This window comes from Zeugodacus cucurbitae, chromosome 3 (genome assembly GCF_028554725.1).
Source record: "Zeugodacus cucurbitae isolate PBARC_wt_2022May chromosome 3, idZeuCucr1.2, whole genome shotgun sequence".
Classification (NCBI taxonomy): Eukaryota; Metazoa; Arthropoda; class Insecta; order Diptera; family Tephritidae; genus Zeugodacus; species Zeugodacus cucurbitae.
The window spans coordinates 39,284,747-39,308,785 of NC_071668.1; the positions used below are offsets into that span (position 1 = coordinate 39,284,747).

Consider the following 24,039-nt stretch of genomic DNA (forward strand, 5'->3'; position numbering starts at 1 on the left):
ATCGATCATCCCTACTGCTGATTGCAGACTGATGTTGTCGTCGTTTATTTATCGTATTGTCCCATCGTGGATGCTCTTCCGCTCTTCGCTTGTGCGTGTTAGTGACAATCGGTGTGTGTACGTATACCAGTGGTGAGCACGAAAGAAAGATACCGAGTGAGAACTCTGTGAACTTCCATTTTGAGAATGTTTTCCATTTTTTCATAAAACATGAATTTTTGTACTCGTTTATTAATTTTAGTTATTTTATTATTTGAAGTGAACCCAAGTGCCGTGGCTAAACTGAATGCGAAAACGCATTTTTGTGCATTAAAAAAGACACAGAGTCCTGGCGCAAATTGAATATATCTTCACTTTTGTGGTTTGCGAAACCTGATAAAAAAGAAAACAAAATTACTTAAACGTTTCGTTAGTGAAAATTATAAAAACAAAACAAAACGTTATTATAAACTAGCAGACCCGGCCACACGTTTTTGTGGCTAAGGTATACATTCAATTAAGTTGGTCCAATGTTGGCTTCGGCGACGATATTGATTACTCGAGGTTGATTTATGTTACGCAGCATGATTACAACTCACACTACTTTTAATTGCAAAGTACAGGCAATTTTAAATAGTTTGGGATAATTGACTACGTCATCCTGGTTTGTAGCTGTGTAACCTCTCTTGGACCGAAATTCTAAGATCATCGATATCTTTTTTTTTACCACCAATATAGGTCATTCAATCAGTCATTTATGGTTATCATATTGAGGTTTCATGTCAGGAAAACTTCTCTTTCGAGTCAATGAAGTGACGGAAATCTGTTGGAAATGCTATTAATCCATCGAGGTGTCAACTGCGACCCTACCATTTCCAACTGATTCTACAATCGTAATTTGATATTGTTGCAAAAACACTCATATGTTAGTTGTTAATTGGCGATTCTTTATGTGTCGCCACAAATTAAATGATTTTAGGCATGCGATTAGCCCGCAGTAACAGTTGATACAGGAATAATTGGAAGAGTCTGGCGTAAATCACCTGCTAACAGAATCCTGGCTCCACCAAAAACGTTCATCGACAATCACGATCTTTTAAAGTCCTGTGCAGTACCTCCAGCGACTTCTTGAATATTTGGAAAATTTTCGTTATAGCGCTATTTTTGACGACTTTGCCGACTGGTGTTTCGTTCATTTGCAATTTAGGAGTAATTTCAAGGCCGAATGTGCCGTATGTTTGCCTACTAACAGGTGCCAAGTTGCCCCTATTCCCGTTAACCTTGGTGGTGAAAATGAGTGAAATTGGTTCTGAAATTACATCAGCCCTCATATACTATATATGATGATTTCTTTTGGACTTTATGTCGAATATATAGGTTAAATTGTGTGTTATCTTAATAAAATTACATCAATAATTTGCGAGAGTATAAAATGTTCGGTTGGACCCGAACTTAGCCTTTCCTTATTTGTTACAAATTGTTGTGGGCTATCGACACAACCTTATACAATTGAACTATAACAAAAATATTTTAACAAAGCAACAATGATAACCTTCAAAATATTATTTTTTTGTTTTCTCTTTTTATATTTTTCTTGTCAACTCGAATAAAATTCTCTTATTATTATCTTCCTCGCAATTTTTTCATATTTACTCACTTTCTAATCTTTTTCTGGACTTCCACGAATATTTCAAGACTAAAATTAGCCAGATGGGTTTGGCCGTTCTCGTTTTTTTGCGGCACAAACGAACAGCAATTCATTTTTATATTATATTTTTATCAAGCGACAATTTTTTTTAATTCCGCACAGGACCATTCAGTAGGGAATCTACCGCGCGAGTGATCTTAACCCCCCTCCCGTACCACCGTGCCTGAGTGACGCCTACAACTCTACAACGCATAGTTAGCCGCGAAAAATTTCAAAATTTTTAACTCGTGATATCTTTTGAATGGAATGTCAGAATCTAATAATTCAAAAAGTTATATAAAGGTTTTGAAGCGATCTTAAATAATAAATCATTTATTTCGATAAGGATTAATACTAAGGTATAAATAAAGAGCCTTTTCAAGTAGTGGTATTTTAATTAATTATTTTAATTTTTTTATATAAAATCGCTTATTGTGACAAAACTATAATAGTTAGAGATATGATGTCGCGACGTAAATAATGATAAGTTCTACAAAATTGTAGTACATCACTTTGTTATATCTTCAATCGTTTTCGCAGCATTTGCGATTAAAGAAAATTTTTTGGTATTTTTTTTACATTATCGGAGTTTTGGTAAGGAACCCTATTTTTTTAAACTAAATATAGCCTATGTCACTCAGGGATAGTATAGCTTTCCAACGGTGAAAGAATTTTTCAAATCGGTTCAGTAGTTTCGGAGCCTATTCGAGACAAACAAACAAAAAAACAAACATTTCGTCTTTATAATATTAAGTATGGATAGAGACAGTTGTACTAAACCGTGCGTAAGCAAATAATAATATGTACAATCAGCTATTCCTTCTTACAATTACCAGCTGTGTTCAAAGCTGTCATAATGATGTAATAAAAAGAGAATAAAAAGTTTTATTCCCGACTGCATTACCGACCAAACTAACACCCAGTAGGAAATCGCTAAAAATCTCAAATGCTACAATTTTATTGACTAAAATAGTGACATATACAATAAAATGCTGAGCATAAGTGGATTAAAAAGAGTGTGCTAAAGCATTTTCTTAGGCATAATCGTCTTCCGCTTTGAATTATGGCGTTATTTGTGAAAAATAGAAATGAAATTCGCTGTTATAAGTAAAATATGTCATTATTGCTGGAAAACAAAATGATAAGAAGATTTTATTTTTCTTTTCACCAATATCAATGTATCGTAAAACATGATGTTCTTTCAGAAAAATAAAATGACTAATTCTGGGACAACTGAGACGTGTCGTTATTGTGGTTAAAAATAATGCAACATAAGAAGTGGAATAACGACACATACTTATCTCGAGTGTTTATCTTTCTACGCATCACAATGCATTTTTTACACAATAATGACAATGATATTACGCACATTTCTGCATACCCAACTTAAAAAACGTGGTTTTAAGTTATGACACTATTCATGTAAATCAGCGATATTTAATTCATTTCATTTTTTTTACACCCTCGCCCGCCCTCTTTGGTTTCGAATTAGGTTTGGTCCATTTTTACTCTATTTGGTCCACTTATATGTCGATTATATTCTGCTCCGACATAGGGAGGTTCAATAAATATGTATTGTTTTGCCATCTTCTCCACTTCATACTACATATATAGGCTGCTCTCCGACAAAATTTGATGCTAGAGTGACGATTTTATTATCTCTCCAAGCTACAAGCTGCAGAGCTAAATAGAGAAGGTACAATCTTCTACAAGAGTGTACAGCTGCTGGCGTACGCCGATGATATTGATATCATCGGAAGCAACACCCGCTCCGTTTGTTCTGCTTTTTCCCGCATGGATAGGGAGGCGAAGCGAATGGGTCTGGAGGTGTATGAGGACAAGACGAAATATCTCCTGTCATCAAGCAAACAGTCGGCGCACTCGCGTCTTGGCTCCCACGTCACTGTTGACAGTCATAACTTTGAAGTTGTAGATAATTTCGTATACCTGGGAACCAGTATCAACAACACCAACAATGCCAGCCTCGAAATCCGGCGCAGAATCACTCTTGCCAACAGGTGCTACTTTGGACTGTGTAGGCAATTGAACAGTAAGGCCCTCTCTCGACGAACCAAAATCAAACTCTACAAGTCGCTTATCATTCCCGTCCTGCTTTATGGTGCAGAAGCTTGGACGATGTCAACATCAGATGAGACGACACTAGGAGTTTTCGAGAGGAAAATTTTGCGCAAGATTTATGGACCTCAGAACATTGGCAACGGCGAATACCGCAGACGATGGAACGATGAGCTGTACGAGTTATACGACGACATTGACATAGTTCAGCGAATAAAAAGACAGCGGCTACGCTGGCTAGGTCATGTTGTCCGAATGGACGAAAACACTCCAGCTCTAAAAGTGTTCGAAAACAGAAATCTGTCTTTTTACAAGAAGGACGAAAATTCCACAATTTAATCCCCCATCTATAAGGGGTAAGAGCATCAAAATTACTAGCTCCGTCAAATATCTTGGGGTCATCCTAGATAAAAAATTAAGCTGGAGAGAACACATTGAGTGTAGGGCTTCCAAAGCTCTCCGTATATGGAACTCCTGCAGAAGAGCCATTGCCACGAAGTGGGGTCTTCGACCCCATATGGTATATTGGCTGTATACAAGTGTGATTCGACCGACACTAACATATGGTGCGTTAGTTTGGTGGAAAGCGCTAACGAAAAAGTGCCGGATTAAACCATTGGAACAGGTTCAAAGGACCTGCTTGATAGGGATAACCGGTGCTATGAAAACAACTTCAACAAAGTCTTTGGAGGTTATCCTTGATATCCGGCCAATACACATCCAAGTGAAGTATGTTGCAGCGCTTACAGCGTGTAGGCTAAAGATCTTGGGCCACTGGACCCAAACATTGTACCAATGGGGACATGGGATCATAATAAATCTTGCCACTGAACTCGGTTTGGATTGGTCCTGTGACCGGGAAACCGAGACTGTGGAGGAAATTAAAGCAACATTCTCCTTCCCCAGCAGAGAAGATTGGACCAATGGAACAATCACAGATAGTACCAACGGTGAAATCTATATATTCACCGACGGATCAAAAGGTGAAACAGGAACGGGAGCAGGCTTCTTCAGTAAATACCCACACACAGAAAGAAGCTTAAAGCTAAACGACTACAATTCGGTATTCCAAGCTGAGATTGTCGGAATAAGGGAAGGCGCTAGGTGGGCCTGTACCCAAGCAAACAGGTCCATCAACTTTCTTGTGGATAGCCAAGCCGCGATTAAGGCTATCCGCTGCGCCAATACAAAGTCTCAATGCATCAGATCATGCAAAGAGGCAATTAATAGACTAGCGGGAGAAAACTCAGTTAGCATTATCTGGGTACCCGGTCATATAGGTATTGAAGGAAATGAAAAGGCAGATGAGTTGGCACGCTCAGGTGCAGCTGGGAATACAGTTCCCTTAAACTGCCCCAGACCTTTCAGTTCTCTAAAGCGCTGCCTAAAGCAATGGATGCTAGGGGAACAGCTCAGGTCCTGGAACATGTGCAACACAAGTCACACCACAAAGCTACTATGGGCAGTGTTGACACTGGACAGACCAAAAAACTTCTTACTTTAAGTAAAAGAGAACTGAGCTGTATCACAGGGGTCATCACGGGGCACCTGCCTCTAAGAGGCCACCTGCAGAGACTTGGCATAGTAGAATCGGCGGAATGCAGGGCGTGCGAGGAAGATGATTAGACACTAGAGCATTATCTCTGCGAATGCCCGGCCTTCTGTCGTTTAAGAAGAGATACCTTCTATGGCTCCCATTACTCTAATCTAAGAGAAATTGGGCAGCAGGGATGGAATAAAATCAGAAACTTCGTTAAATTGACCGAATTCTTCAGGTGACGCTTATCAAGGTACCTTCGGGGAGCACAATGGGCCTAATAATGGCCCTAACCCATGCGGTAACTTATCAGATACACGAAAACGTATTTGGTCAGCATTCAAGTTCAAATCTTTGGGTTTCCAAGTGATATTGGATCTGGGTACTCATCTAGATGTGGAAGTATAGGAAACATCATTCTCCAAATCTAGTGAGAGGTTTATTTCTTGGTCAGAATTTTCATGATCTTTTGGAGCGATTTTATATGTCGGATTGATTTTATAATATCGTCATCATCAGAAAAATCAAGGCTATCTTCACTATCTGCCCATTCTTCTAGCATATTTTCCATGACACTGGTATTCAAATTATAATTTTCATTGCTCTTAGGTACACTAATTTAAATATGCAAATTATCCCTTTTGCAACAATAAATCACTTATCACAAATTAAGGTGGTGAAACTAATTTGTACACGTGCGTTACTTTAATGTAATCAAAACAAGTAAGGAAGCCCTAAGTTCGGGTGTAACCGAACATTTTATACTCGCGCAATTTATTTATTTAATTTTATTATTAGTATAACCGTGACCGACATATTCGGCATATACATATACAGTATACTCTCGAAAAGTTAATCGATTGGTATTTTGGGTAATTTACTTTTTCGAATAATTTACTTTTCCAAATATATACATAAATTATCTGTTTTTATAATTTTTTCATTCATTTATTTGCTTCAATAAAACATATGGATTTACATGAAAAACATATTTACATTTACATACATACATATGTATTTACTATGAAGTGAAAAAATCTTGAATATTCTTTTGTTCATTTTCTTTTGCAATATATTTTCTGGCCATTTTTGTACGACAATTCAAAAAGTCTGACACCTGATTTGCATCGTTTTCATTTTTAAACCAGTGGATCAAGTAGGAGAGTTTATTTACTAAAAATACGCGATAAACAAGAGAGTAAGTGTTTTTGCAACATCGTAAAAAACGCTGCTTGCTTCGATTCGAATTTTTTATCACACTCTCTGAAAAGTAAATTAAAAAATTTACTTTTTCGAGGTGCATGTGTAATCTTAAAGGTGATTAACTTTTCCGCGATTATTTACTTTCTGAGAATTTACTTTTCGAGAGTATACTGTATATGGCATAAAGTCCATCGAAAGTTTGAAAACCTTAATATTAGTTATATGGGAGCTAGGGGAAGTTATGACCTAATTTCACTCATTTTAGGCACGGTGACATATTATTAGAAGAAAAATATTCACTCTGAATTTCTTCAAAATATCTGAGAGACTTACCTATATTTTCTGTCACAAATGTTCGATTTGAGGTCCCCATGTTCGATATATGGGGCCCTTAAGACTTATGGTCAGATTACATTGATAGGGGAAAGGGGATGCCACACTATAAATGCAGTATTTGTGCAAATTTCTGATCCGATATCTTCACTACTGCTATCTTTACATATTGTAAAGTAAACGATTCAGATTGAATTCACAGTTCTGGTATATAAGGAGTAGCCGCGTTTGTGAACCGATTCGGCACAATATATTGGGATGGCAGGAAAATATTATGAACCGATTATAATTGGTCAAGTAGTTTCTGAAATTTGAGGTTTCTAGTGTTTTTCCTTACTGGGTTAAAACATTTTTAGTAGTTTTTATACTCTCGCAACAAAGTTGCTAGAGAGTATTATAGTTTTGTTCACTTAACGGTTGTTTATAACACCCAAAACTAAACGAGTTAGATATAGGGTTATATATACCAAAGTGATCAGGGTGAAGAGTGGAGTTCAAATCTGAATGTCTGTCTGTCCGTCCGTCCGTCTGTGCAAGCTGTAACTTGAGTACAAATTAAGATATCTTGATGAAACTTGGCACACTTATTTCTTGGCACCATAGGAAGGTTGCTTTCGAAAATGAGCAAAATCGGACAACTGCCACGCCCACAAAATGGCGAAAACCGAAAACACATAAAGTGCCATAACTAAGCCATAAATAAAGCTATGAAATGAAACTTGGTATGAAGGATCGCACTATGAAGGGCCATATTTGGATGTACCTTTTTTGGGGAAGTGGCCGTGGCCCCGCCCCCAAATCGGTTATTTGTACATATCTCGGAAACCAATAGAGCTATATTTTTATACTCTCGCAACAAAAGTTGCTGAAGAGAGTATTATAGTTTTGTTCACATAACGGTTGTTTGTAACACACAAAACTAAACGAGTTAGATATAGGGTTATATATACCAAAGTGATCAGGGTGAAGAGTGGAGTTCAAATCCGAATGTCTGTCTGTCCGTCCGTCCGTCTGTGCAAGCTGTAACTTGAGTACAAATTAAGATATCTTGATGAAACTTGGCACACTTATTTCTTGGCACCATAGGAAGGTTGTTTTCGAAAATGAGCAAAATCGGACAACTGCCACGCCCACAAAATGGCGAAAACCGAAAACACATAAAGTGCCATAACTAAGCCATAAATAAAGCTATGAAATGAAACTTGGTATGAAGGATCGCACTATGAAGGGCCATATTTGGATGTAATTTTTTTGGGGAAGTGGGCGTGGCCCCGCCCCCTATTAAGTTTTTTGTAAATATCTCGCAAACCAATAGATCTATATAAACCAAACTTTCTGCAGTCGTTTTTTTAGCCACTTCCTAATACAGTCCAAACATGAAAGAAATCGGATCATAACCACGCCCACCTCCCATACGAATATGTGGGTCAAATTGTGTATTATATAATATAAATAAAGTTAAATAAATAAATTGCGAGAGTATAAAATGTTCGGTTACACCCGAACTTAGCCCCTCCTTACTTGTTTTTTTTTTTTTTTCAATATATCCTTATTTATTGAATCTGCTTGTTTTTAAGCCTAACAAAAAGTTATAAAATCTTAAATCTATTTAAAAACTAGACAAGCTCAACCAAGTGATTGAGCTGTATTGGTGAAACGTTGCTCTTTAGTATGCAGGCATATCCCTTCTTCTTAGGCCTGTTTGATCGCAAGAATGTACTAAAGCATTAGCCAATGGGGTTGGGTGATCACGGAGTTTAGATAAATATTTCAATCTGCTGTCCTCTACTTCTTTCTTTACCATAGGGATACCATGATTATGGATAATTTCAGTGTGCATGTACCATGGTGAGCACGTGATTGATCTAATCATCTTCGATTTGAACCTTTGTATTATATCAATATTAGTTGCTCAGGTCGCACCCCACAGTTGAATGCCATACGTCCAAATCGGCTTTATGACCGCATTGTATAAAAGCACTTTGTTGTCTAAGCTAAGTTTAGAGCTTTATTTAAAAGCCAATTTAAATTTGCAGCTCTTATCTTCATGCACGTTATTTTACTAGATATATATTTTCTCCACGTAAGCCTTCTATCTAGGTGAATACCAAGATAGGTAACTTCATTCGCTTGAGGTACTAGAATATTGTTCATTTTTACTGCCGGGCACACTTTTGGTCTTAGGGAAAATGTAACATGCTTGCACTTTTGTTCATTTACATTTATACGCCAGTTTGCTAGCCATTCTTCGACAGAACTTAAGTGCTTTGCTAATATTCTTGATGCTATAATGGGGCATTTGTTACGACTCAGTAAAGCTGTGTCAGCCGCAAAAGTTGATGTCAAAATATTGTTACGAGCGGTTGGAAGATCAGCTGTATATATGATGTAAAGAGTTGGGCCTACAACACTGCCCTGTAGTACTCCAGCCCTTATTGAACGTCCATCAGATATAAAATCACCTACTTTTACAGCAAATTTTCGAATGGGTGCGTTGGTATTACATTATTTTCATGAAGGAAAGGAGACATCTTTGATAGTAACACTTTTTCAAATATTTTAGAGAGACAGGGTAGGAGACTGATTGGTCTGTATGAAGACGGCTGTGTCAGGTCTTTCTCCGGTTTATCTGCGACTTTTTCCATGAAATAGGATAGTATCCGAAATTAAAAATTGCATTAAAGAGCAAGGAGAGCACTGTTAAAGCAATATTTGGTAACTAAATTAGCATTTTTGGAGTAATATTATCGTGGCCTGACGATTTTTTTGGATTAAGCTCTTTTATGATACTAACAATTTCAGTAGTTGAAGTGTTAATAGACCCAAGCGACTCGTTTGCGGTATTGTGGATGATTGGCAACTTAAAATTGTTCTTTGGGCAATTTGATTAAAATACCTTTTCTAGGTGATTTGCAAAACAATTTGCTTTATCTTCGTCACTTCGTGCCCATTTTCCACCCAAGCCTCTTAAAGGTATGTTGGAGTCGACTGGAGGTTTCTTTTGGGCTTTCCAAAGGGAGTTTCGTTTACTTGAATTTGGACACAGTTTCTTTATATAATTTTGAGTGTTATATTCTTCCTCGCCTTTAAGTGCTTTTTTTAGTTGACGCACAGCAGATTTCAGTTGGAGCTGAGTAGAAGGGGAACGATTTATTTGCCATTCACGTCTAGCTCGCCTTTTTTCATTTACAAGCTTTTCAATTTCGCTATTAGTGATTTTTCGGCGACCAAGAGGCTTATAATTCTTATTTGGTGTTGCTGAGACTGCTGCATTAGTTATTATATCATTGAGTTATCTTATGCCTTCGTCAATGTCATTTTCTGTATTTATTTTTAGATCAATATTAATGTGGCTACTTACGTATTTTTTGTATTTTAGCCAGTTCGTTTTGTGAGATGTTAGGCCCACGAAATTTCAACAAATATGGGTTGTTCACATAACTTTATTAGTAAAGGCGAATGATTAGAAGATAGATCAGTACATGTATCAGCTGTCATAAGCGATCTATCTATATTTTTGATTACAGCGAAATCAATTAGATCTGGTATTTTGTTACAATCACTGGGCCAGTATGTTGGCTTGCCAGGAGATATTATATAAAGATTATTATACTTATTTATAATAGTGTTGTACAGTTGTCTTCCTTAGGGGTTAATTAGACGTGATCCCCAGTACATGTGTTTTGCATTGTAATCTCCACCTGCTAGAAATCTATGACCTAGTGTTCCAAAAAAGTCTTTAAATTCACTATCTGTGATTTTAAAACGAGGTGGGCAGTATATAGCCGTTAGATTTAAATCACAACCCCAATTTTTTAATGATATAGTTGTAGCTTGTAACTGGGCTGTAGAATGAGAATCCAGAGCATGGTGGTTAAGCCGATTCCTAACCAACACTGCCGTTCCACCACGCGCTTTTCCATCCGGGTGATTTGTAACATAGAGTCTATATCTGAGTATATTGAAGTTATTTTTGTTTGTTAGATGAGTTTCTGATATTAGCATTACATCTACATTTTTTTCAGACAGAAATCTAACAATCTCTAATTTATGTTGGCTAACACCGTTAGCATTCCATATACAAATATTTAGTATGCTCATTTTTATACTCTCGAAACAAAGTTGCTACGAGAGTATTATAGTCCACATAACGGTTGGTTATGATCAAAATGATCAGGGTGACGAGAAAAGTTCAAATCCGGATGTCTGTCTGTCCGTCCATCTGTCCGTCCGTCCGTGCAAGCTGTAACTTGAGTAAAAATTGAGATATCTTAATGAAACTTGGAACACCATAAGAAGGTTAAGTTCGAAAATCAGCAAAATCGGACCACTGCCACGCCCACAAAATGGCGAAAACAGAAAACACATAAAGTGCCATAACTAAACCACAAATAAAGCTATGGAAATAAAATTTGGTATGAAGGATCGCACTATGAAGAGGCATGTTTGGATGTAATTTTTTTGGGGAGGTTCTTTATATATATCTCGCAAACCAATAGCCATAGCCATTTTCTTATACTGTCCAAAAATGACAGAAATCGGATAATAACCACCCTCCCATACAAAGGTTATTTTGAAAATTACTAAAAGTGGGTTAGCTCACTAACCAAAAACGTCAGAAACACAAAATTTCACATAGGAAATGGCAGGTAGAAGCTACACTCAGATTTTTTTACAAAATGGAAAATGGGTGTGGCGTCGCCCACTTATGAGTCAAAAACCATACCTCAGGAACTACTCGACCGATTTCAATGAAACTTGGTTTGTAATAGTGTCCTTAAATGCCAATAATATGTTGTGAAAATAGGCCAAATCGCTTCACAACCACGCCTACTTCTTATATACCAGAACTTTGAAGACGATCTGAATCGTTAACTTTACAATGTATAAAGTAAGCACTAGTGAAGATATCGATGCAGAATTTTTTACAAATACTACATTTATAGTGTGGCAGCCCCATTCTAAAAATCAAAGAAATCGGACCATAGGTTGTCAAGGTCCCATATAGCGAACATGAGGACCTCGGTACTTCTAACCTAATATTAGGGTTTCCAACTTTCAATGGACTTTAAAATCTTTGGACTGTTTTAAATCTTTGTATATAGGACAGCCCCTATAGTTAGCAGTGTGATTTCCTCCACAATTGCTGCATTTTTTAGTTAAATCTTCTTTCTTAATTGTGCATTTGGAAGTGGGATGTAAATCTCCACATACCACACAAACACTGCGTAGGGTGCAATAGGATTTGGTATGCCCATACTCTTGGCAATTGGTGCATTGTACTGGACCATTTCTTTTGTGTGGTTCTTCTACTGTTACTCTACGGTGTAGCAAATATTTTAAGTTATATATAGGATGCGTTTCGTTTTTTTTAAGCTGTTTAGAATTCGGCATCAATTCAATTCTAAACATGGGTTGTGGTACTTTGCTTCTGTTGAAGATATTTACAACAGTTTTAATTTCAAAACCGCATTCTTCAAGAGCTTCTTTGACCTCGCTGGAGTCTACGGAAGACTCTATGCCTTTAACTACATCAACTAAGTCCTTAGAGCTCTTAAGTTGGTAAGAATAATAGTTCTTATTTTAGTTGACAAAAATCTGTTGCCCTTTAAAATCTCGGGTTTATTCTTGAGTGACGTGCCGCCTTGATAATTTTAAGGATTGACCGCTGACTTTGAAGGACTTAACTTCCTTTTTATATTGACGTAGCGGTCAATGCCAATCTGAACAGATGAACATTTTTTCATAGGTACATTCTCACCCTCCTTTTTGTTTTCTTTCGCTGTAATCTCACTTGCCGGTACCTGCGTATTTATTAGGGCGTTCTTGCTTGTTGCTAGCCTCTGTGGACTGCCGTTCTCTGCTGATTTAGTTGTTTGTAAGATCAGCATAGGCACAGTTGGTCGCTGTGATAAATCATCATTCTCACCGTTGCCTTGTTTGTTGGTGGGAGCTGGTTTTGCAGGCTCGACAAAGCTAAAGTAAGCATTCAGAGAATGCCTACGGCCTTGTTGGTGAGGCTGCGCTGCGCTCATAATATTGTTATTATTTGCCACTCACTAATTGTTATTTTATTATTTTATTTGTTTGTAATAGAGCTATATAAACCAAACATCCTGCAGTCGTTTTTTTAGCCACTTCTTAAACAGTCTAAAAATAAAAGAAATCGGATAATAACCACACCCACCTCCCATACAAAGGTTAGGTTGTATATTACTAAAAGTGGGTTAACTCACTAACGAAAAACGTCAGAAACACTAAATTTCACATAAGAAATGGCAGATGGAAGCTGCACTCAGATTTTTTTACAAAATGGAAAATGGGCGTGGCGTCGCCCACTTGTGGGTCAAAAACCATATCTCAGGAACTACTCGATCGATTTCAATGAAACTTGGTTTGTAATACTTTCCTTACATCCCAATGATATGTTGTGAAAATAGTCCAAATCGGATCACAACCATGCCTACTTCCCATATACCAGAACTCTGAAGTCGATCTGAATCTGTGGCAGCCCCATTCTAAAAATCGCCTAAATCGGACCATAGGTTTTTAAGGCCCCATATATCGAACACGAGGACTTCGGTGCTTCTAACCTAATATTATGGTTTCCAAATTTGAATGGACTTTATACAATATATATGACGAATATGTGGGTCAAATTGCGTATTATATAATATTAATAAAGTTAAATAAATAAATTGCGAGAGTATAAAATGTTCGGTTACACCCGAACTTAGCCCTTCCTTACTTGTTAACATAACGTTTGTATGGGAGGTTGGGTTGTTTATTATTCGATTTCCTACATTATTGTACTGTATAAAGTAGTATCTAAAAGAAACGACTCTATAGAGTTTGTTTGATATAGCCCTAGTAGTTTACGAGAGATGTACAAAAAACCTATTTGGGAGCGGGGCCACACCCACTTCCCCAAAAAAATTACATCCAAATATGGCCATTGCTTGGACGATCCTTTGTACCAAATTTTACTTTTATAACTTTATTTATTCTTAGTTATGACATGTGTTTTCAGTTTTCGACATTTTGTTGGCGTGTCAGTGGTCCGATTTCTCTAATCTTCGAAAGCAAGCTTCCTATGGTACCAAGAAACACGTTTACCAAGTTTCATCAAGATATGTATCTCAATTTTTAGTCAAGTTACAGCTTGCACAGATTTCAAATCTACTGTTCTGATGAGAACCGAATTGCAGTAGGGGCATTCCGCAAACGAACAAATAATTATCAGAAAGGACACGATTTGGAATATAAGGTGAGTTAGCTAAAACATCCCAGCTGCAGTTTTCCAAATAATTTTCAACCGATTTTGCATCATGAGACCGCGCGTTGTCATGAAGCAAAACTATTGACATGTGCCTAGTCCCAAGATTCGCTCGTTTCGATTATATGACTTGTTGTTGGAAACGTTCGCATTAATGGTTACTTACACCTGGGGGGATGGGGTCATATGTAGAAGTTCACGCAAGTGAGGAAAGTTTCTGATTGCCATTCACTTGGGAGTGGCCAGGAACGATTCTTTTGCATATGACTCAAGCATCTCACGACTTCCGGTTTTAGACTAAGTATCCCCTGGGTAGCTAACAGACATCCGTTTGGAGGCGAGCTAAAGTGAGAAGGCGAAGCCCGCTTGTGCGATTGTGCGTAGGGCTTGGGACCCACCACATAAAAAATCTCCCCAATGAAAACAAACACCGAGCCTCGGATGAGAAACCCCCCTTTTGATGACGACCCCTGCAAACGTACTAAGGATCATGATTTGAGGGCATGCACCTGGAATGTCCGGACTCTTAATTGGGAAGGTGCCTCTGCCCAGCTGGTTGGGTCCTTGTGACATCTACTACAGCGGCCATATAAAGGACCGCGAATTCGGTGTTGGATTTGTGGTGGGAGAGAGACTACGTCGCCGAGTCCTGGCATTCACCCCGGTGGATGAACGTCTTGCCACAATCCGCATCAAAGCGAGGTTCTTCAACATATCGCTGATTTGCGCCCACGCCCCAACGGAAGAGAAGGACGATGTGACCAAAGATGCTTTCTATGAGCGCCTAGAACGCACCTATGAGCGCTGCCCCCGCCACGATGTCAAAATCGTGCTTGACGATTTTAACGCCAGGGTGGGTAAAGAAGGTGTCTTTGGCACAACAGTCGGAAAATTCAGCCTCCATGAGGAAACATCGCCAAACGGCCTGAGGCTGATCGACTTCGCTGGGGCCCGAAATATGGTTGTCTGTAGTACCAGATTCCAGCATAAAAAAATTCATCAAGCAACGTGGCTGTCCCCTGATCGAAACACGCGCAATCAAATCGATCACGTTGTGATAGACGGAAGACATGTCTCCAGTGTTTTAGACGTGCGTACGCTCCGAGGACCAACCATTGACTCGGACCATTATCTAGTAGCAGCAAAGATACGCACTCGCCTCTGTGCAGCAAAGAACGCCCGTCAACAAACACAAGGAAGGTTCGACGTCGAAAAGCTGCAATCACAACCGACAGCCGAACGATTTTCTACTCGACTTGCACTCCTGCTCTCTGAGAGCACTCATCAGCATCTCGATATAAGGGAGCTGTGGAACGGCATCTCAAACTCATTGCATACCGCTGCCGCCGAAACAATTGGTCTCCGGCAACGCCAAAAAACCAGTTGGTACAATGAGAATTGTCGTTCCGCAGTGGAGAGAAAACAGACTGCCTACCTCGCAACGTTGCGATCGACCACAACACGTTCGTGGTGGGATAGATATCGAGAACTGAAGAGGGAAGCGAGACGCATTTGCAGACGTAAAAAGAAAGAGGCCGAAATGCGTGAGTATGAAAAGCTTGAAAAGCTGGCCGACATGGGTAATGCTCGAAAATTTTATGAAAAGATGAGGCGATTAACAGAAGGTTTCAAGACCGGAGCATTATCATGTAGGGACCGAGAAGGTAATCTGGTAACGGATGTCCAGAGCACACTGGGATTATGGAGGGAACACTTCTCCGACTGCTCAATGGCAGTGAAAGTACAACACCAGGAGATGGCGAACCCGATTCCCCAATCGATGACGTTGGAATAGATGTTCCATTACCCGACCATGAAGAAATTCGAATAGCAATTACAGGCTTGATGAACAACAAAGCGGCGGGGGCCGATGGATTACCGGCCGAGCTATTCAAATACGGCGGCGAAGAACTGATAAGGTGCATGCATCATCTTCTTTGTAGAATATGGTCGGAAGAAAGCATGCCTGACGATTGGAATCTTAGTGTGCTCTGCCCAATCCATAAGAAGGGAGACCCCACAATCTGCGCCAACTACCGTGGTATAAGTTTCCTCAATATCGCATATAAGGTTTTGTCGAGCATATTGTGTGAAAGACTAAAGCCCACCGTCAACAAACTGATTGGACCTTATCAGTGTGGCTTTAGACCTGGAAAATCCACAATGGACCAGATATTCACCATGCGCCAAATCTTGGAAAAGACCCGAGAGAGAAGAATCGATACTCACCATCTTTTTATCGATTTTAAAGCTGCCTTCGATAGCACGAAAAGGAGCTGCCTTTATGCCGCGATGTCTGAATTTGGTATCCCTGCAAAACTAATACGGCTATGTAAGCTGACGTTGAGCAACACCAAAAGCTCCGTCAGGATCGGGAAGGACCTCTCCGAGCCGTTCGATACCAAACGAGGCTTCAGACAGGGTGACTCACTATCGTGCGACTTCTTCAATCTATTGCTGGAAAAAATAATACGAGCTGCAGAACTAAATAGAGAGGGTACAATCTTCTACAAGAGTGTACAGCTCCTGGCGTATGCCGATGATATTGATATCATCGGAAGCAACAACCGCGCCGATTGTTCTGCGTTTTGCAGACTAGATAAAGAAGCGAAGCGTATGGGTCTGGTGGTGAATGAGGACAAGACGAAATATCTCCTGTCATCAAACAAACAGTCGGCGCACTCGCGTCTTGGCTCCCACGTCACTGTTGACAGTCATAACTTTGAAGTTGTAGATAATTTCGTTTATCTGGGAACCAGCATTAACAACACCAACAATGTCAGCCTTGAAATCCAACGCAGAATCACTCTTGCCAACAGGTGCTACTTTGGACTGAGTAGGCAATTGAAAAGTAAAGTCCTCTCTCGACGAACCAAAATCAAACTCTATAAGTCGCTCATTATTCCCGTCCTGATGTATGGCGCTGAAGCGTGGACGATGACAACATCCGATGAGACGACTCTTGGGGTTTTCGAGAGAAAGGTTTTGCGCAAGATTTATGGTCCTCTAAACATTGGCAACGGCGAATACCACAGACGATGGACATTGACATAGTTCAGCGAATAAAAAGACAGCGGCTACGCTGGCTAGGTCATGTTGTACGGATGGAAGAAAACACTCCAGCTCTGAAAGTATTCGATGTAGTACCCGCTGGAGGAAGCCGCGGAAGAGGACGACCTTCACTCCGGTGGAAAGACCAAGTGCAAAGTGACCTGGCTTCACTTGGTGTTTCCAGTTGGCGCCAAAAAGCAAAAAGGAGGAATGAGTGGCGCGCTCTGGTGGATTCGGCTATAATCGCTTAAAGCGGTTCCTACGCCAAATATATATATATGTATACACCTGGTTTTAGAAGCTCATAATAGAGAATACCTTCTGATCAAATACAGAACATTGGTTTGGCGGCATGGATTTTAGGCTTTGCCTTTGATTTGGTTGGTTTGCTAGGTTTTAAATATGATTTTTTGACTTTACAGTCAGTCACGATCCGATGGAAAAACATTTTTTTAGCGTAAATCACCATTTCATATGACACCCAATTTACTTGATTTTAAACACATCCGGCTGCTTTCAAATGTTTTTAAACGTGAATGAAATGCTTTAGTGACTCCCAAGGATTATACTAGCTCTTCTTGTGTTTGGCAATAATCCTCATTGAGTAATGCTTCCAGTTCCTATATTATTTTCTTATTTCTTCCAAAATTAAATAACTACTTTTAAATCGTGCAAACCACTATTTGCACGATCACTCAGCTAGAGCATGGTCATGATAAGCTTCTCCCAAAATACGATGACATCACTGTATTGAAGAAAAAGCCACGCAAAAACTTTTTTTCATGTATAATGTTCGACATGTGTATTTGAGTAAAAAAATATGTTTATGTTTACGCTTCAAATAAGTGACATATGTATTATATATTGAAAAAGTCTAATTATAGAATCAATATATATGTAGATATTTGTTTTTCCTCATTTCAACTCCAATCAGCTGATTTTGAGCAGTTATAACAGTACACGGTAAAGTGTTGGCGAATTTTTTAATGAACAATTGTTTCATTATCACTTTTTGCTCATAGTTTTGGTATAATAATGCGCTTTAGTTCAATAGGATTATGTGTTTTATAGAAGTGGTTGTTTTCTGTTTCAATCCTCTCACAATGTGTTGTAATTAGGTTTTTAAATTATTATAACCATATTTTTTTATCGAAGCATAGAATCTTTATTTAGGTGTAAATTACTTAATTCTAATTTTTAATAATATATCATATTTTAGAAATTATTATTTTTAGTGTAGGATAGCTTATTTGGTGCTAACTCCTCCACCTTTAAATTTGAACGTCCTCGTTCGACGCTCTTACAAAATTTGTTTATTACCAAATAAATTAATTCGCTTTCGCATTTTCTGAACAATTGATACTATTCAAATTATAATTACACAAATTTAGAATATCTTTATCAAAAAGTACAATTTTTATTTTTTAATAAATAGTTTAATTGTTTTATTTAATATATTTTAATAGTGGTTGCAATATTGCCTTTAGAGTTTTTATATATCATACGTATTAAACAATTATACTTAAAACTAAGTCATATCCGACTTTTTTATTTTTTTTTAAATTATTTTTGATAATTTACTACTTACTACATTGATTTATCGTATCATATTGGCTATTTCAATATTCTTCGAATTATTATCAATAACTTATTGGTTATTATTTTGTTAATTTTATTAGTTAATCTTTAATAATCGCTAAAGTCAGGATTTTCCGCTATTTATTTCCACGCTTTACATATAAAAACTAGTGATCGTTTTTTAATTATTTTTATTTATTTTGATGCTAAAGTGGTTTACTATACTTTTGTGTGTATATATGAATAAGTTGCAAATCTGTTGTTTGTAAATTTGTTGTTGCCGCAGCAAACGATCTAAAATAATAGGATTAGGTTTTTTCCCCAAATAATTATGAGCTTACTAAATTTCTGTATATGGAATGCTAACGGTGTTAACCAACACAAATTGGAGCTTATTAGATTTCTGTCTGAAAAAATATAGATATTATGCTAATATCAGAGACTCATCTAACAAACAAACACAATTTCAAATTAACGGGATTTAGACTGTATGTTACAAGTCACCCGAATGGAAAAGCGCATGGTGGAACGGCAGTGTTGGTTAGAAATCGCTACAACAATATCCTTAAAATCGGGGTTGTGATTTAAATCTAACGGCCCATCTTGTTTTAAAATTGCAGATAGTGAATTTAAAGACTATTTTGGAACGCCAAGCCATAGATTTCTAGCAGGTGGAGATTACAATGCAAAGCACTTGTACTTGGGGTCTTTTTAATCCGAAAAGACGATAACTGTACCAAAGCATTACGAACAACCACAACCTTGATATAATATCGCCTGGCAAGCCCACATATTGGCCCAGTGATCGCAAAAAAATTCCAGATTTACTTGATTTCGCTGTAATCAGAAATATAGATAGATCGCTTATGGCAGCTGATACATGTACTGACTTATCTTCTGATCATTCACCTGTACTAATAAAGTTATGTGAACAACCCATATTGAGCCAAAAGTGGGTCTAACATCTCACAAAACGAACTGGTTAAAATATAGAAAATATGTGAGTAGCCTCATTATTATTGATTTAAAAATAAATACAGAAAAAGATATTGATAAAAGTATAAGAGAATTTAATGATATAATAACTAATGCAGCTGTCAAAGCAACACCAAAGTGAAACAATAATCCGACTAGCTTTAAAAAACTTACTAATAATGAAATATAAAAGCTTGGAAATGAAAAAAGGCGAGCTAGACGTGAATTGCAGTGAAATCGCACCCCTTCTACTCAGCTTCAACTGAAATCTGCTGTACGAAAACTTAAAAAAGCACTTGAACGCTAGGAAGAGTACAACACTCAATATTATATAAAGGAACTGTGTCCAAATTCCAGCAAACGAAAATCCCTTTGGAAAGCCCAACAGCCAATGAAGCCTCCAGTCGACTCCAACATGCCTATTAGAGGCTTGTGTGGAAACTGGGCTCGAAGTGACGACGATAAGGCAAATTGTTTTGCAAATCACATAGAAAAGGTAATTTAATCTAATTGCCCAAAGAACAACTATAAGTTGCAAATCGTCCCCAATACCGCTAACGAGTCACTAAGATCTATTTAGACTTCATCTTCTGAAATTATTAAAATCATAAAAGAGCTTAATCCAAAAAAGTCGACAGGATATGATAATACATATTACTCCAAAAATGCTAATTGAATTACCAAATATTGCTTTAAAAGTGCTCTCTTTGCTCTTTAATGCAATTTTTAATTTCGGATACTATCCTAATTCTTGGAAAAAGTCGCAGATAATCATGATAGACAAATCAGTCTTCTACCCTGTCTTTCTAAAATATTTGTAAAAGTGATACAATCAAAGATGTCTCCTTTCCTCCACGAAAATAATGTAATACCAACGCACCAATTCGGTTTTCCTGCAAAACTTGCCACGGAAGAACAAGTAAATATAATAACAAGCGAAATCAGAAGGGCGTTCGAGAATAGAGACTACTGTTCTGCTATATTTCTAGACGTAGCTCAGGCGTTCGATAAAGTGTGGCATGAAGGGCTACGAAAAGATCCGGCGACTAACTGAAGGTTTCAAGACCGGAGCATACTCCTGTAGGACCTCAAGAGGTGATCTAGTATTTGATAAGGTTCTATCGAACGTACTGTGTGAAAGACTAAAGCCCACCGTCAACAAACTGTGTGGACCTTATGAGTGTGGCTTTAGACATGGAAAATCTACATCTGACCAGATCTTCACCATGCGCCAATTCTTGGAAAAGAATTTGTCGTTTTTAGAGCTGCTTTTGAGCAACACCAAAAGCTCTGTCAGGATCAGGAAGGAAGGAAGGAAGGAAGGTGATTCACTACCGTGTGTGGAAGTATGGAAAATAGATGAAATCGGTTCACAACCACAACAACTTCCCATATATCTCAATTTTGAATCCCATCTTATTCCTTCACTTTATAATGCATACATAAGGAACCAGTGAAGATAGCGAAATAAAACTTTGCACAAATACTGTATATAATCTGTGGGATCACTTGTGAAACAATTGTCGAAATCGGACTATAACTTTTCAATGCCCCGGATATCGAATATGAAGAACTCAGTGCCTTATGGTAAATTTTCGCCGAAAATATCGGGAAATCTCTCAGATATCTCAATTCAGAGTTAATCTTTTTCTTCTAATAGTATGTCTCTGTACCAGAAATGGTTAAAATCCTGTCATAACTTCCCCTAGCTCTCATATAGCTAATTCTAGGATTTTCAAAAATACGATGGGCTTACGATAGCTTATAAATCGGTTAATATGTGAAATATCTTAGCCAAATTAAGTGAGCATATAATCTTAGATATAATGTATGTTGGTGATGAAAATGAGTGGAATCGGTTCAGGAATTACCTCAGCCTATATACTATATATGATGATTTTCGTTTTTCTATTGGACTTTATGCCGAATATATGGGTCTTTGTGTTGTCGTAATTAAAATATAGCAATAAATTGCGAGAGTATAAAATGTCCGGTTGCACCAGAACTTAGCCTTTTCTTACTTGTTTTTTATTACAATTGTACCTAGTATACAATGATTAAATACTAACAACAATTCAATTCTAATAAGTTAAAAATAATTATTAAAAGCTAAATTCAGTTGCTGCTACAGTTACCTTGCTAAGTCTAAAGGCCTCTTATGTTTCAGACGGTTTTCTCGGAGTTTGGATACCCCTTCGTTTACATACTGTCTAAGCCTCAATTCGTGAGTCTTTGCAAGTTTGGTTATTTCGTTTACTACTGAATTCACACCAAGATCACGGTGGATGTCAGCAGATCTAAAATACCAAGGAGCATTAAATATATTTCTTAGTACCTTATTTTGGAAGCGCTGAATGCAGGCAACACGGTTTGACTTGAGCAACACAATATATATAAACAGCTTGTCTTCGATTGAAAGCGTGGATCTCCTACCGACTAGATGGTAAAACTTAGCAAATTTTAAATCAAGCTCGCCCATTTTTTTCTTGACATGCCCTTTCCAGTGAAGCTTAGCATCTAGGGTGATTCCTAGGTACTTAGCATTATTGTGATGTGGTATAGGAGTACCATTTATATAAATGGGATGGTATGATGTTTTTATTTTAAGTAAAGTCTATGTGCATTGATTTGGAATCTTTTAATTTAATGCGCCACTTGGAAGCCCATTTAGTAATTGCATCGACTGCTCTTTGCACTCGAAGGGTAGTTACTGCGGTTGACTCTCCTGCTGCTAACAGGGCTGTGTCATCTGCAAATGTCGCTGTCACATAACTTGTGTCAGTGGGGATATCACTTGTAAAAAGAAGGTAAAGCATTGGCCCCAACATGCTTCCCTGGGGAACACCCGTTTCTATCGGTTGCAAGTTTGATTATGCATCCTCTTGTTTTATGCGAAAGTATCAATCTTTTAGGTAGGAAGCAATTATTTCGCAATATTGTTTGGGTAACATGCATTCCAATTTCAACAGTAGATCAAAAGTCTGAGACACGTCTAAGAAAGCCGCCGAACAAACGTTCTTTTTATCCATAGATTTTCGATAGAGCTGGCAGCACCGATATTGGCCCATAAGATGTGACATCATGTAGTGGTTTGTAGAAGTTCCCGTAAGTGAGGAAAGTTTCTGACTGTCATTCACTTGGGAGTGGCCAGGAACGATTCTTTTACATGTGGCTCAAGCAGCTCACAACTTCCGGTCTTAGACCAAGTATCCTCTGGGTAGCCAACAGACATCCGTTTGGAGGCGAGCTAAAGTGAGAAGGCGAAACCCTGTTATGAGGTTGTGCGTAGGGTTTGGGATCCACCACATAAAAACACCCCCCAATGAAAAGGAAGAAACAGCCTCAGATGAGAGACCCCAATTTTGATGACGACCACTGCAAACGTTTAAAGGACAACGAATTAAGGCATGCACTTGGAATGTCCGGACCCTTAATTGGGAAGGTTCCTCTGCCTAGCTGGTTGATGTCCTCGTAAGAGTAAAGGCTGACATCACCGCAATCCAAGAAATGCGATGGACGGGACAAGGACGGAACTACAGCGGCCATATAAAGGACCGCAAATTCGGTGTGGGATTCGTGGTGGGAGAGAGACTCCGTCGTTGAGTCCTGGCATTCACTCCGGTGAATGAACGTCTAGCCACAATCCGCATCAAAGCGAGGTTCTTCAACATATCGCTGATTTGCGCACACGCCCCGACGGAAGAGAAGGACGAAGTGATCCAAGATACCTTCTTTAAGCGCCTAGAACGAACCTATGAGCGATGCCCCCGCCACGATGTCAAAATTGTGCTTGCCGATTTGAACGTAAGGGTGGGTAAAGAAGGTGTCTTTGGCACAACAGTCGGAAAATTCAGCCTCCATGAGGAAACATCGCCAAACGGTCTGAAGCTGATCGACTTCGCTGGGGCCCGAAATATGGTCGTCTGTAGTACTAGATTTCAGCATAAGAAAATCCATCAAACTACTTGGCTGTCCCCGGATCGAATCACTCGCAACCAGATCGATCATGTTGAGATAGATGGACGACATGTCTCCTGTGTTTTTGATGTGCGTACGCTTCGTTGTCCCAACATCGACTCGGACCACTATCTTGTAGCAGCTAAGATATGCAACCGCCTCTGTGTAGAAAAGCACACACGTCAACAAACACAAGGAAGGTTCGACATCGAGAAGCTGCAATCACAAACGAGAGCCGAACGATTTTCTATTCGACTTGCACTCCTGCTATCTGAGAGTACTTATCAGCATCTCGGTATAAGGGAACTGTGGGATGGCATATCAAATTCCTTACGTACAGCTGCAACCGAAGCCATTGGCTTTCGGAAAAGTCAAAAAAACAGATGG

The 24,039-nt window shown here is 38.5% G+C and overlaps 2 protein-coding genes across 6 annotated transcripts in view; one reads left to right on the forward strand and one right to left on the reverse strand.

Annotated features, from left to right (window-relative positions):
- Positions 1 to 24,039, forward strand: part of LOC105220257 (FERM domain-containing protein 3) — a 363,284-nt gene that overhangs the window by 152,878 nt on the left and 186,367 nt on the right. The gene's annotated exons all lie outside the window — the stretch shown is intronic.
- LOC105220101 (uncharacterized) overlaps positions 237 to 24,039 on the reverse strand; it is a 271,949-nt gene continuing 248,146 nt past the window's right edge. The window contains exon 6 of the mRNA XM_054226385.1: positions 237 to 372. The gene's annotated coding sequence lies outside the window, so the exon portion shown is untranslated. The remainder of the gene's footprint in view (positions 373 to 24,039) is intronic.